The sequence below is a fragment of the Galleria mellonella genome, unplaced genomic scaffold (assembly GCF_026898425.1).
Source record: "Galleria mellonella isolate WM207_F2 unplaced genomic scaffold, CSIRO_AGI_GalMel_v1 utg424, whole genome shotgun sequence".
In the NCBI taxonomy this organism is placed as follows: domain Eukaryota; kingdom Metazoa; phylum Arthropoda; class Insecta; order Lepidoptera; family Pyralidae; genus Galleria; species Galleria mellonella.
In genome coordinates, this window is record NW_026442097.1 from 3,964,769 (window position 1) to 3,980,691 (window position 15,923).

General features: G+C 33.5%; 1 protein-coding gene and 1 long non-coding RNA gene across 2 annotated transcripts in view; one reads left to right on the forward strand and one right to left on the reverse strand.

Annotated features, from left to right (window-relative positions):
• Positions 1-11,994, reverse strand: part of LOC113509550 (uncharacterized) — a 75,289-nt gene extending 63,295 nt beyond the window's left edge. Inside the window, exon 1 of the mRNA XM_052898224.1 lies at positions 11,614-11,994. The gene's annotated coding sequence lies outside the window, so the exon portion shown is untranslated. The remainder of the gene's footprint in view (positions 1-11,613) is intronic.
• The window catches only part of LOC128201406 (uncharacterized), a 57,636-nt gene that overhangs the window by 34,094 nt on the left and 7,619 nt on the right, over positions 1-15,923 (forward strand). The gene's annotated exons all lie outside the window — the stretch shown is intronic.

The following is a 15,923-nucleotide window of genomic DNA, read 5'->3' on the forward strand; positions in this document are numbered from 1 at the left end:
CGCTTCAAAACATTGTTAAACCCCGAACCGAATCTGAGACAATGTTACGCAAAGCAATAGGCACATTACCACTGTACTTTGGAATTAGTAAATATTAAACCTACATATTGTAAAGTGACTAATTGACGCCTACAATGTATTAGTTCATATAAGTATTGCCACGTTACCTACTTTTAGCTTTTTACTACTACAACTACCTATTTAGTTAATTTTCGATAAAATTTCAACTATGTAAATTTAGACATAGATAAAATATCATCACATAAATATAAATAATATATATCTAGATTTAAAAAAGTAACTGTAGAGTTTCTTGCGAGCTCTTCTCAACAGATAACTTTCTGAACCTTACAGAAGTTTAAAAAAATAACAGTTTAAAAGTGCTTGTAAACAAGTCTATTTAAATAAAGATGATTTGAATTGACAATTTGAAAGATGACGTTTATGTAAATAGGTTTTGCTCAATATAAACAACGAATTCAAAATTATTATTGCACTAACGAGGGTATAAACTTTACATTTACGTAAGTATATTTTATTTCGGATTTTGTTGCACAAGAACAAAATGTGAATCTTTGACTTCAGCCGTGCCAAAATTACTTATTTTGATTTAAAAATCAAACTTCTGAACTGGTTTTAATAAAATTTCAATGAAACTAATCTGTAAGCATGTCTTTTCAAATGGGAAAAGAATTTCCCAAATAGGTTTACAACTGACGAAGTTATGACGTAACAAACATAAAAAATACAATTGATTTGAGAACATCCTTCTTTTAAAAGTCGGTTAAAAATAATTTTCCTAATCGGTTCATATATTTCAGACTATTCTAGAGTTCTGAGGTAACAAATAAATAATAAATACAACCGAATTGAGAATCGACTTTTTTTAAGTCGGTTGAAAAGTTAGCGAGGGTTTATTTACACCGATAAATAACGAGATGTTATATAAATACATTATATTAAAAATATATGAACTTAGAACAATAATAATATGAACTTCTGACACCAATATGGAAGCAAATCCTATCGAATTAAAAAAAAAATATATTCAAAATCGGTTTAGATTTTGAAATTATATAATATTGCATAATATGCACACAAAAAGTTCAATATGTTCAGACTTTTTTAAACGCCACCAATTTCTTTCTCTGTTTGATTATTTCTTGTAATTGTATCTATAATAAGTTTATAATTGTAATCTTTTTTTTTTTATACAACTTAGAATGGCAAACAAGCTGACGGTCCACCTGATGGAAAGTGGTAACCGTCGCCTATAGACATGAGCAGTACCGTGGACATAACAGAATATACTGTTTCGCCTATGATACCCCCCATGCGTTGCCATTCCTGAGGACTCAGATGTTATTCCTCCGTAAATTCACAGTAAATTCACGCCATATCACACCCTTCAAACCGAAACACAGCCATGCAAACACAGCTGCTTCACGGTTGAAACACGAATAAGACAGAGGTACCCAAACAATCAACCTTTGTACAAAGTCTCCCTCTGGCAAATCTTTTAGAGGTAACAGTAAAGAGTATCTATCTATATGAATTGAGAATCACATATTTTTATCCATCAAAAACCCAATAAGCTATATATACATACTTTAACTTAATACATAGAATTGAAATGTTGAGATTTTAATACAAATGGAAGGTTTCAGGAAATTCTCACGGGATTAATAGATAACGGTTCTACGTTGCGGGATTTCCTCATAGTCGTTTCTATGTGAATAACGGACTTCATTCTTTCGTATCACCGAAGGATATCTGTTATCATATAAGGCAAGGACTGCCTTTGCTAACGCCACCGTACATCGACGCTGAAACGGCAAAACCTGTTAAGTGCCATTTTGACCGACAATTAATTATATGTAATTATGTGCAATTAAATTCCGTTTTAATTTTTCTAAGTCGAATGGTATATTTAATAATTTGTTTTTTGTACGACTCTATCCGTGTGACTGGGAGATGTTCACGAACCACACCAACCAACAACGTGTACACCAAACTTGATAGTGATTGTTTAAGCCGTGAAGGTGTTAAAAGGCAACTAACAAACAAATTTACTTCACATTTATAATATTAGTAATATAGATAAAGATATTAATAAGATTTAAGTTGAAAGCGATTTAGCCAAATCAAGATATGACCAATCAGAGAAAATTCGATGTTTATTGCTGGAAAACATGTTTAAGTACAAAATGTAATATTAACAATTTTCCCATATTATATAATTTACTATATACATCACTCCTTTTTAGGGTCCCGTGCTTTAAAAGGAAAAATGGCATTCTTATAGGATTATTCGCAGTTCGTCTATCAAGATCCTTTTTATCAGGAACGACTGGAAGAATTAAACTAAAATTAATATGTAAATATTTAAATTGATATTAATGTTAGTGGTGTTTTAAGTGCAATTCTTTAAAGTTGTAAAAAATCATACATTTAAGTTAACGCAATCATTATCAGGATTGTGTTCTACAAAAAAACCAACTACAATTTTGGTCATACCAGTTATATATTTTGATTTAAAAACTGAATCACTGAATCGTTTTGATAAAATTCTTTTGGAACTAATTTTTAAGTATATCATTTCAGATAAAAATAATGGGTTTACAATTGACGTAGTTATGAGGTAACAAACACTAAAGAAATATTATCGAATTGAGAAGCTTCTTCAGTTTTTCCTTTTCGTTTCCTTATATTTTTACTGTCCTGTAAAATTTATTAAATGGCGCTTAACACATTTTTCCTCTCCGGCGTCGGTATAAGGCGAGGACTACCTTTACTCAATGCCACCATATAAGCCGTCAAGCAACAATTTAACTGATTGCTAAATACATTTACTTTTTAAACAAAATGCAATGTATTTAGAACAAGCTACAAAATATATTATGAGCCATTATGTTATGTAAGTTCATAGGTTGGTTTAAATCTATATGTTTAGATGTCGGAGTTACGTGTTTCAAATTAAATTTACATATTAATTAAAACGGTAATAACATAGTAAAGCGGAAATGTTTGTTTGTTTGAAAATAATCTCGGGAACTATCAATCAGATTAGGATTTGTATTTTTTTTTTACTTTTAATAGTTTATCTCTTGAGGAAAATTGATATAAATAAAGGCTATTCGACGTCATGATACGAATACGGACAAATCCATGAGATGCAGCTAGTTAAGTATATAAGTATAACAGAGTCGTTCAGTATACATATATTATATTTTGTGTCCGAAAAGCAAAATTTTCCCAATTTGTCGATTTTCAACCGACTTCAAGTAGAAGAGGATTCTCGATTCAGTTGTATTTTTTTGTATGTTTGTTACCTCATAACTCCGTCAGTTGTATACCGAATTGGTATTTTTATCGATTATCTAAAATCAGTTTTATCGGTTATTAAAAAAAAAAAAACTTTTAAAAATCTAATTACAAAATAGTTTAGTTTTTAAATAAAAAAATAGTTATATTAATTTAAAAACTAAATTCGTTTCGAAATTTGAAAAATAACCGACTTCAGTTGTGGCTAAAGTTGGTTTTTTATGAAATAAAATCTTAAATTTAATCTCTCTCGTAATAGTACATTAATTAATGACTAAGAAGCAAGTAGACGTATGTTTAGAAACTGTTACAACTAGCACAGTCTGTATGCGTTAACTGCATAACAAGATAATCTCCGTGTTACAACAGAGAGCACAGTTTTGAGTAACAGTACGTGAACGCATTTTTAATACAGCAGATTTGTTCATCCCTCGTTTGATGCAATTCTTGATGCTCCATTATTATGTAATGTGAATAAATGTGCATTAAGATTTTTAAATACCAGAAGCACACTTTGTACAACAGTCGTTTGCTTAGCCACCTCTGTCCCATTCGTGTTTCTACCGTGAAGCAGTTGTGTTTGCATGGCTGTGCTTCGGTATGAATGGTGAGATATGGCGGTGAATTTACAGGGTACAGAGGAATAATATCTGAGTTTTCAGGAATGGCAACTTGCATAAAAAAAGCGTTTACGTGTGTTTAGTTATTTCACAGTAAGTTCTAAACTCGCCGTGTGTTGTCGTCATAGAATGGCCATCTCCTTTACCCGTGGGTATCGTAAGAGGTGACTAAGGGAACTTAATGCTCGAGAGATGAGTAGAAGCGTCCCCCCCCCCCCCCCCCCCCCCCCCCCCCCCATTCTATGTTCAGCAGTGGACGTTTTTCGTTAGTTTTATGTGTGTTTGTGCGTGCGTGTGCGTGTGTGTGCGTGTGTGTGTGTGTGTGTGTGTGCGTGTGCGTGCGTGTGTGTGTGTGTGTGTGTGTGTGTGTGTGTGTGTGTGTGTGTGTCTGTGTGTGTGTATGTGTATGTGTGTATTTAATATTGAATGTTACGCTTTGCTTGTCCACAACAACAAACGTCGACTGTTTCAATCTCAAGGTCGGGGGTCATGATTTCATTAATTGTATATTTGTTTTTATGATTTGTATTTTATGGGCAATTCATAACACTTGCAAAGATATCCCACACTTGCCAATAAACGTAGGCAAGTATTGTGCAAATAAATACATATACACGGCCCGCGCGCGCCCTTGCCGCACCGTAGCGGGTTCGAATCCGTAGATTACTTATATATAAACCACAGTGTATAGCATAAGCAGTTGTTCAACTGTACAGAATTTATAGTGCCCTAAAAAAGTATGAGGCTCACAATACGAACAGTTTGGTCGATTCTGACTCGATTTTGATAACCACCACAGAATATACATTTATGCCAATGATATCCCCAATACCTTTGTGCCATGCGTATACTGGGATACATATTCATATCATCATCATCATCACCATATCAGCCGAACGACGTACTACCAAAAACGTCCACTGCTGATCAAAAAGATTCCTCATAAGGGCAGTTTTGTCAATAGTCGCCACGCTTGGTAGGTGGGTTGGCAACTGAAGTAAAGCTTTTAGTGATGTTTTAAGACGAACACTGCTGCCCATCCCTCGAGCATTAAATTCCCTTAGTCACCTCTTACGACACCCTCAGGAAAAGAAGTGGCCTATTCTATGCCGGGACCACACCTACAATTCATTTAGATCCTAGTATTTTCCACTATTACTACAAATGCGAAAATTTGTGACATTATATAGATCAGACCTGGGCAAATGGCGGCCCGCGGTAGAATTTTGTCTGGCCCCTGAAGCATTGTATAAACAATTAATTTGACGTTCTGTCAAATTAATAGTTTATATAAATCTCCACAGTGTTGCCAGCATTTGCTTTTCATGTTTTTTGCGACTCAATCTATTAAGCATAGATGATAGTGGTAATACTTTTAATAACACCTTTGTATGATAGTTGTACAGTTTGATAATTATCAGATATTAATGCTTAAATATTTTCTTTTAAATTTTTTTTATTCAAATGACTCAATAAATAAATATTTTCATTCAAAAATGTTGGTTTTAAAATTCATTAATTGACATCCTTAGCAAAAATTAAGCTTAAAATTAGAAGAACAAAAAAACTGTTTGGCCCGGGGTCAAATTTTCATCTGCAATGTGGCTCGACTATCGAAATATTTGCCCACCCCTGATATAGATGGACTGATGTTTGTTACTTTTTCACGCAAAAACTATTGACATTAACACATAGTGTTTTATATATCACGCGGGCGAAGCCGTGGGACATAACTAGTCATTCACATTAAGTTGAACTACTGCCAATATCAACACTGTGCGAATGGACTGGATATCTTCAAGTGACCTCTTAATAACTTGTCGAAGCATATTTGGAGGGATTGCATAAATATTACGAGGTCTTGATGCCTTCAAAGGATTGTGGGTAGTTTCTCGTTTTGTTTGGATGACCGCCGATTATAGCTAATTAGCATTTTTCCCGCAGTTTTACCCGCGTTATTATTGTTATTCATTTATTTATGGAAATAATTATAACATCGTAAACGAAGTCTGAGGTACAATAAACCGACAAAGACTCTAACTGGACACTGCAAACTAAACAAGCACATGACCATCTAGGCTTATTTCCAAAAGTGTTCGCAGATTTTGTCACAATGAGGAAGAAACGCCGCAGCACTTAATATGTGGCCATAGCCCACTCAAAGATAAACGATATATCTCCTTTGGAACACACTCTATATCCTGAGGAGATAAAAACGTCGCTACAAAAAACATTTTAAAATACCTATTATTGATTGATGAATTAGCAGCGAATTTAAAAACAAAAGGGCGAACACAAAACATCATGTAAATGTCGCAGTGTCACAGGTTGTTATGTCTGAAAAATTCCGTCTTTCAATAATAATAACAATCGTTATGTCGGTGAACGGTCTTATCCCAACCAGTCTGGAACAACATCTCAGACGGTTGGGATTCCGAGGCGGCTCACTCCCGGGAAAGATGCAGAAAGCGGTGCTCTTAGATTCTGCTCGCATTGTACGCCGGTTTCTCTCCCTGGGGCCCTGAACCCCGACCGACTGTGCTTTTGCCGGGGGTTAGTTTGCCATTTCCTCGCCGTAAGAGGGGAGATGTGAATTTTCTAAAAATTTAAATATAATAATAATAATACAATAAACCATATAAAAATGATTATTCGCATATAAAATGTTTAATGATTGTGAAATAACCACGCGTCGTCATTACAAAACGGTACGGTCGATCACTGCCTTCGATCTCACTGTAATTCGTAATAGTTATTGGTTCCTGGGAATTATATTGCCACATGGTATGCCTTTGTATGGTGAATTTGTATTGTTTTCATATTATTCAAATATGTTTTGCTTTACAAAATAAAAAAAAAGTTAGTTATTGATCGTAATATATATATATATATATATATATATATATATATAAAGTTCTCTAAGTTCACGCCATATCCCACCCTTCAAACCGAAAATAATATATATAATTGTAACCTTTTTTTTTTTTTTTTTTTTTTTTTTTTATACAACTTAGAATGGCAAACAAGCTGACGGCCCACCTGATGGAAAGTGGTAACCGTCGCCTATAGACATGAGCAGTACCATGGACATAACACAATATACTGTTTCGCCCATGATATCCCCCATGCGTTGCCATTCCTGAGGCCTCAGATGTTATTCCTCCGTAAATTCACGCCATATCCCATCCTTCAAACCGAAACACAGCCATGCAAACACAACTGCTTTACGGTTGAAACATGAATAGGACAGAGGTACCAAAGCAATCGACTTTTGTACAAAGTCTTCATTTGTGGCCAGTTATTTTGATCGAAAAGCTAAATAACTGAACCGATTTTGAGGAAATTACTACGGTATCAATCTATAAGTGTATTCTTTCAGATATAAAAAAAAATCTAAATCGGTTTAATAATGACAAAGTTATGAGGTAACAAACATAAAACCCTCCCTCCCTACCCTCCTTTTTGGAGTCGGTTAAAATTTAATATGGTTTAACGTGGGAATAAATGCAATTGATTTGAAAAAGAACTTTTTAAATCGATTTATAATTGGTAACGTAATCACGTAACATGTAATCAAATAAACAACCGGCCAAGTGCAACTGGGACTTGCATACCGAGGGTTCTGTACAAATAATATTAAAGAAATTGAGGATTATTATTTTTTGTTTTGTAGTTAAAAATTTTTAGACTTCCCCCCCTTTACTTTTGTTGTACGACATTGCTTCTTGCCAAATTTCATGGTTTGAGTTCAATGAGAAGTACCTTACAGACTTTGATTCTGTTGCAAATCTCAAATTAGGCACTTAAAATAACCATATCTTTCGATTGTGTTGAGTTAGAAGTTTGATTTTTCTACAACTTAAAGGGATTATTAATTTGAGTATTTGATATAAATTGCAGTTTGATACTTCTACGTGTTCGTAAGAAAAAAGCTCTCGTCAGACGGACAGACAGGCGTAAAACAAAGTGATGATATCAGGATTCCGTTTTTTCTTTCGAGGTACGGAATTCTAAAAATTACTATGAACATTTATCAGAAGATTCTTGTATCACTTGTATCTTTTGTTGGCCACATTAGTTTCATGTGATGATTAAATTAATTGTTGTGCTTTGCGGAATCAAAGTCTGTTTGCTGCGAAGCGGAATGTAACTAATTGTAGACACAAAATTCCGCATTCTAAATTCAAATATTTTAATGTAATATTCTAAATTCAAATATCTTTTTTATGCAACTTAGAATGGTATACAAGCTGACGGTCTACTTGATGAAAAGTGGTAATATCGCTCATCCGTACCGTCGCTTATAGACATGAGCAGTACCGTGGTCATAACAGAGTATACTATTTCGCCCATGATACCCCCCATGCGTTGCCATTCCTGAGGACTAAAGTACTTCATAGTAAGGCCTAGTAAACTGCCATATCCCACCCTTCAAATCAAAACGCAGCCATGCAAACACAACTGCTTCACGGTTGAAACACGAATAGGACAGAGGTATCCAAGCAATTTTATACCGAAAATTTTTTACGTAATATTCTAAATTCAAATATCTTGAATGTAACATTCTAAATTCAAATATCTTCAATGCAACATTCTAAATTCAAATATCTTCAATGCAATATACCTACGAAACATCTCGTCATTCATCGCTGAGTTTTGTCACAGTTAACTCGCTGTTTTTATGTACTTGAGAATTAATTACATACGATTTAGCTTATCAATTAAAATCCTTTTGTCACTGATGACTAGCTACCTACATGGTATGTTGTTTTGCACGACTCATATGAAAGGTTCCGGCTGTTAATACCCTACTGTGGTGACGTCACGCTGTGGGTGTACTGTGGGCGACAAGCAACCTTGAGTAAACGCTATCGACTGATTTGTGACATCATGTTTTAGGGCCATTTTACATAGTCGATCACTTTATTGGATATTAATTAAGATTTTTTTTTACGACTGAGTAGGCAAACAAGCATACGGCCTACCTGATGGTAAGTGGTTACGTAGCCTATGAACACCTGCAACACTAAAGGTATTACGCGTGCGTTGCCGACCCTGAAGAAATCTCTTTACCACCTTTTGAAGAACCACATGCTGTAGGCTCTTGGGAAAACCTCGGCAGGGAACCTCATTTTATCATACAAAAAAAAAGACTTCAATTGTAGTTAGTACTGTCCACTGCTGAACATAGGCCTTCCCAAAAATGGGGGTTTTGCCAGTAGCTGCCACGTTTGGCGGGCGGGTTGGTAACTACAGTTAGGCTTTGGTGATATTTTAAGAAGGACGCTGCTTTCATCTTTCAACCATTAAGTTGTATTAGTTGCCTTTTACAAGACAGTGGTGGCCGTTCTATGCGGAGACCACACAGCGATGTGTGTGTATATTTTTGTGTTATTTACTATTAAAATCGCTTTTTGACGAAACAAAATGTATACATGTCGAACATATTCTAAAAGTTTAAAGACAATAATTATGTCTTATAATTAAAAAAAATTCAAGGATATATATTTATTTTGTCCTCGGTTCCGGTTCTTGGTCGCAGTGACGTCATGTGGGTGTCATGGAACCTTGACTTCTCAGGCAGGGCGTACACGGTCGACCGACTCGAGGAGGCCGTAGGAATTGTACACACGCTCGACTGATTACTTGCCAGACAATCATTTGGGAACGAACACCTTACTATGATCAAATTATCGGTATTGCTATTTGCTTCTTACGATTCTTCTTAAAAAAACAGAGGGAGACTTTGTATAAAAGTCGATTGCATGGGTACCTCTGTCCCATTCGTGTTTCAACCGTGAAGCAGTTGTGTTTGCATAGTTGTGTTTCGGTTTGAAGGTTGGGATATGGCGTGAATTTACAGGGTACAAAGGAATAACATCTGAGTCCTCAGGAATGGCAACGCATGGGGGATATCATGGACGAAACAGTATACTCTGTTATGTCCATGGTACTGCTCATGTCTGTAGGCGACGGTTACCACTTTCCATCAGGTGGACCGTCAGCTTGCTTGCCATTCTAAGTTGTATAAAAAAAAAGTAGAGGAATTGCTTCTTTTATTTACTTCTCTTCAGTATCTTTAGTATGTAGTAGTTTCCCAATTCATAACGCCATCAGTTGCCAATCGATTTCAAAAATTCTTTCTTATTCTGAAAGGACATGCTTACAGCTTGTTAAATCATATAAATTTTGTCAAAAAGTTTTAAAATCAAAATTATTAGAAATTGTCATATATGAAGTAGTTTTTTTTTTTTTATAAAACACAATCTTAAATTATTTGTGTCAATTTTGCTTAATATTTTAACCAATTTTGAACCAAATTTTGATAATTGCTTTTTATGATTAATAAGTTTTATTCCTGTTTTTGTCTCATATTAATTTTGTAATGTTTGAAGTCACCATTTTTTTTTGTTTTTTATTTGCGGAGCAAAATATGTCTTAGTAAATTAATTATATTATTAATTTATACTTCCTTTTATTATGAAATATATATTTTCTTAAAATTTATATTCTCTATATAGAGATCTATCTATCTCTTATTATAAAAATCTAATATACCTGATAAAATTATATAATTTTTATGAAGGTAGGTAATAAAAATAAAAAAATCTTTTTATAAAATAGAAACAAATATTTTCATAGGTACCTTAATACAATTAAGTTATTTTTTATTTAAACTTAACAATGGAGTTCATTCAAGTCATTAAATGTATTAGTTAACAATAGAATAATGCTTGTTCTATAACTGTTTACTTCCTTTCATTTTATAGCAACGCGATATCTTAACTAATCCGGCTCGAAGTATCATACTCTTAGTTCTTTGTGAAGTCTGCTGCAATTTGTAATTTTATTGTATCTTTAAGATAATCAAATGTATTTTTTATGTTTTCTAACAAAACTATAATTACAATAGCATTATATTATAACATATTATATAAATTACATTAGATTTAGATTTTGTTCCACAAAAAATGCTGGTCAAATCAGTTATTTTGATTTAAAAACTAAACTGCTGAACCAATTTTGATAAAATTTCTATGTGACCAACCTGAAAGTATATCATTTCATAAACGATAAAAAAATTCTAAATCGCTTTATTAATGACAGTAACAAACATAAACAAAAAACCAACGAGTTGAGGACCGGCTCCTTTTTTTGAAGTTAAAAATACAAGTTTAGATTAATCTATTTTTGGGCAATGCATAATTTTAAAAATGACTTACATGTGATTACGTGATTAAATATAGTGATATATAATATAAAATGATCTAGAACAAATTTTTTGTTCATTTAGACCAATAACTTTTTTTAAATAATTTCACTCAAAATCAAGTCTTAATAAAATACATTTTGTGTACAAATAAATAATTTGATAAATAAATATAATAAATAAAACTGTTATTTATTAAATATATTAAACAAATACCTATATATTATACTGTGCCTCTTATTATATATGATCTAATAGCTACAATCTTCTACAAGTAATATCTGTATTAGATCCAAAAAGGAAAATTGAATGATTTAACTATTTATTTATTGTCTGCTAAATCAATTGATTTAACAGATAATAAATAAATTCGAATAGATGAAACCAATAATATGTAATTTAATTATTTTAATAATAATAATAACGATTTTTTTAAAGTACGCATATTATTTCTCTTACCTTAATTAAGTTCCTTATTTTTAAATCCAATAATGACAGTTCGCAAAGGTTGACACCTCCGCGGACATTAAATATAACAAACAAACCACACAACACTAGTACTTCGGTGCATACACATTAAAACCACATTCCTTTGTACAAATAAATTAAAAAAAGTTCACATCCTTGGACTGGCCATATGCTTTTCGAAAATCAAATTTTAAATTATTATTTATAAAAAAAAAAACTCAATCAGTCACGCGGCGCAGGACAAATATTTACAAGTTTTGGAACGTTAGTGTTTAATTTGAATTTGGAATATCGTTTTCGTTTTTATTCGTTTTTTCTCGCATGGCGGCCGCGCGTTCGGTGCTCGGACGGGGTACTGACTGGTTGCGCGTGCGCACGTTGCTCTCAGAAAGGTCGTATCTATATTTCGAGCTAAAATAAACTTAACAGCGAGAGACAAGATGATGTCAGAAAAGGATTATTTAAAACTTGTTGCACCATAACGGGAATGTCGATGAGTTAGAATAATAAGCTAAATCGATAGTTATTGGTAGAATAAGAAGCGAAAGGTCACTTTTAACCATTGAAAAATTTTAACCGACTTTAAAAAAGGTAAATTTTTAGGCGATATCCTTGCCAATTAGAGATTGATTCTAATAATTTTTTTAGTTACCTAGGATATAGGTTCCATAATGATGAATTCCTAATGGTTTCATACTGGGGGAGGGGGGAGATTGTTAGTAATGCAGATTACCAGTCTTATTGCTAGCAATATACCTTATCAGGTCTATCTCCACATGATCCCTCCTGGAAACCACCGTGCTGAATTCCAGACATATTTATCACGATGGGCTAACTGATCTGCCTTTTCAGGGGGCAAAAGGGAGTATTAGTAATGGAGACTAAGAATCCCATTGCTAACAATATACCCAGCAAAATCGATCTCGTTGCGGTTCCGTCTGGAAACTATCATGGTTAATTCCTGATACATTCATCATGATGGACTAACTAACTAGCCAGTTTTCATTCTCATCGGTCACCCTTTACTGGTTCCCTGCCAGGGTAATTCAGCTTAGCTGAGCTATCTGTGGCTGAGCATTAGCTCAGGCTAGGTTACCATTCCATTATCGCTCATTAAAAAAATTTTGCTTTATAATATTTTGGTTAAGATTTATTAAAAATTCTATTTTAAAATAAAATAAGTTGAGTAACATAAGCAATAAAAATTCAATAATTAAGTTTCAAGTGACTTCCAAAAGGAGAAGGATAAAATTGTTGCTAAGCTCAATTTAATATGTAACTTATTTATACATAAGAATGTCAGTTCTATTTTCAACTTTACGATTTGGTAATAAGGTCTGATAATTGTAACGAACCGACTTTATACGTTTGTTACGATCGCGCATAACATTCAGGAATTTAAACACTATTTTGGACATCATTTTATAAGAAATAAGGTTGCTTTTATATGTAATATATTTCAATATGTATTCTTTTGCGAAAAGTAAAACAAAACTTTAACGGCGTACCCAGTGCTTTTAAAATTTATTTGCGACGCCATTCGAAATGGAAATGAACTTTATTTCTACGGATTGAGTTCTATTTTTCTATAAGTAAGGCGTATTTATGTTTTTTTTTTTTATAGACAAAGGATGCAATATATGCGTCTATTGAGTAAGAATGCCTTTATTGATATCGTTTCAAAAAAAAAAAAAAAATAACAACAACTTCAATTACCATAAAAGCATCGATGGATATCGTGATGTTTTATAGATACGTTAGTTTGAAGATATTTTAATTTAATTTTTATTATAATTTTTACTAGAGGGAAACTTTGTACAAAAGTCCTTTGCTTGGGTACCTCTGTCCCATTCGAACAGAGGATTGAACAGAGATACAGAGAATTTGAAACAGAGGTACCCAAGCAATCGACTTTTGTACAAAGTCTCTCTTTGGTAAAAGTGTTTCATTGTACTTAAAAAAAGTTGTGGATAAAATAAATAAACATTATTATTATTATTATCTTATGTATAAAAATAGCCGTGTGGTCCCGGCATAGAATAGGCCATTCCTTCTTATCCTGTGGTAGTCGTAAGAGTCGACTAAGTGAGAGCAAGGGATGGGCAGCAGCGTCCCTCTTAAAACATCACCAAAGCGTAACTGCGGTTGTCAACCCGTTTGCCAAGCATGACAACTACTAGCAAAACTCCCAAGGGGGAGGCTTATGTCCAGCAGTGGACAGTTAAAGGCTGTTTTGATGATAATGTAAAAATCTCGTGTCTCGGTATTTTTGCTATTTCACTTCAGGCTCGACCGATATTTATGAAAAGTTTTATGTATATTTGGTAGATATGAGAATAGTTTATGACGTATATTTCATACCACTAGGTAATTAAGGTCTCCCTATCGCTAATTTATATGGCTAAATAATGTTTGCTGGGTCAACTAATCAATATATATAATAAACTGGTCGCTGTTTGTACATGGAAGATAATATAAAAGGAAAACTATTGTAGGGGGGCTTTATGAACGCAATAGAACCCAAAATAAAGATATTTAAATTTTTTATCTGTATGTCTCTTTGTCTCTACGTTTGTGCACGCTAAAGAAACAGTTTAACCGATTTGACAAGTGCGTTACGATTTGCTCCGCTTGGCATTTAGTGTTTGTTTTAATTCAATCGGTTCATAAATAAAAAAGTTACATCAATCTAAAGAATGCCCACCCGTGCAAAGCTGGGGCGGTTTGTTAGTTATATAAAAACAAATTTAAATTTATTTTATACTGTAATTATGTTATATTAAATCGTTGGTGTCGTTGAAGTCTTTTATTTGAACGAGAACAGAAATCTGCTCGAGTGTTTATACTTATGACGGTAACATGCTGATAACTAGCTATATATATATATATTCTTCGACTTCACCCACTTTAATTAGTCAATAAACTATCCTTTACCAGAGGGAGACTTTGTACAAAAGTCGATTGCTTGGGTACCTCTGTCCCTTTCGTGTTTCAACCGTGAAGCAGTTATGTTTGCATGGCTGTGTTTCAGTTTGAAGGGTGGGATATGGCGTGAATTTACTAGATACAGAGGAATAACACCTGAGTCCTCAGGAATGGCAATGCATGGGGGGTATCATGGGTGTAACAGTATGCTCTGTTATGTCCGTGGTACTGCTCATGTCTATAGGCGACGGTTACCACTTTCCATCAGGTGGGCCGTCAGCTTGTTTGCCATTCTAAGTTGTATAAAAAAAATCCTCTGTATTAAGCTAGGATTTAAGCTATTCGTATACCAAATTCCATTCAAATCCATTCAGCAGTTTTTGCATCAAAGAGTAATAAAGATCTATCCATCCTCGCAAACTTAAACAAGTTTATAATATTATTACAATTTATTTATTACAGTTTCATTTTTCAAATTTACTTCGTAAAAGAAGATATTCTAAATTCTTTTTTAAATTGACTTCAAAAAAAGAGAAGATTCTCTATATGATTGTACGTTTTTTTTTATGTTTGTAATTTCATGACTTCATCATTTATAAACTGACTTGATAAATTCATTATTTATCTGAAAGAACATTTTTACAGATTGGTCCCACAGAAATTTTATCAAAATCGGTTCGTTATTTTAGTTTTTAAATCGAAATTTCGGTTTTACCTTGACTTTGAATTGGTGTTTTTTGTGGAACAAAATCCAAATTGTGTCTGAGTTACACGACTACGGTACTAAGTCGAAACCGATTTTCACAATACCTTTTTAAATCAATAGGTTTTATTCCTGTGTTAGGTCCTTATTAATTTTGTGACATTTAAGTTGGAACATGTATTTTTTTCTGGTGGAGCAAATAACTACGATGCAGTATCGACTTGTAGATACATGTTTACGTATTCAAAATTAAAACACTTTCAATCTAATGTGTCTATATTGGGGGGATGGGATTGTTAGCAATGGGGTCTAATGAACCCATTGCTAGCAATACACTATCAGGTCGACCTCCACGTGGTTCCCCCTGGAAACCATCGTGAACAATTCTTGTTGAATTCGTCACAATGGGCTAACTGACCTGCTTCATCCTCACCTATCATCCTTCACTGGTGCCCTGCCGGTGTATACCGATAGCGCGGGCGGGGTTAACATTCCATTATCACCCATTAAAAAAAAATGTGTCTATATTCTATACCTTGTGGTTATAAATATTTTTTTATGATTGTTATATTATTAATGCGCCATCTATTTTAACAAAAAGAAATGCTTAAGTACGTTTAAAATGCTTTATAAAACCTTTGAAGGCTTTCACTCGCTGTTTTGTTTCTCTTTT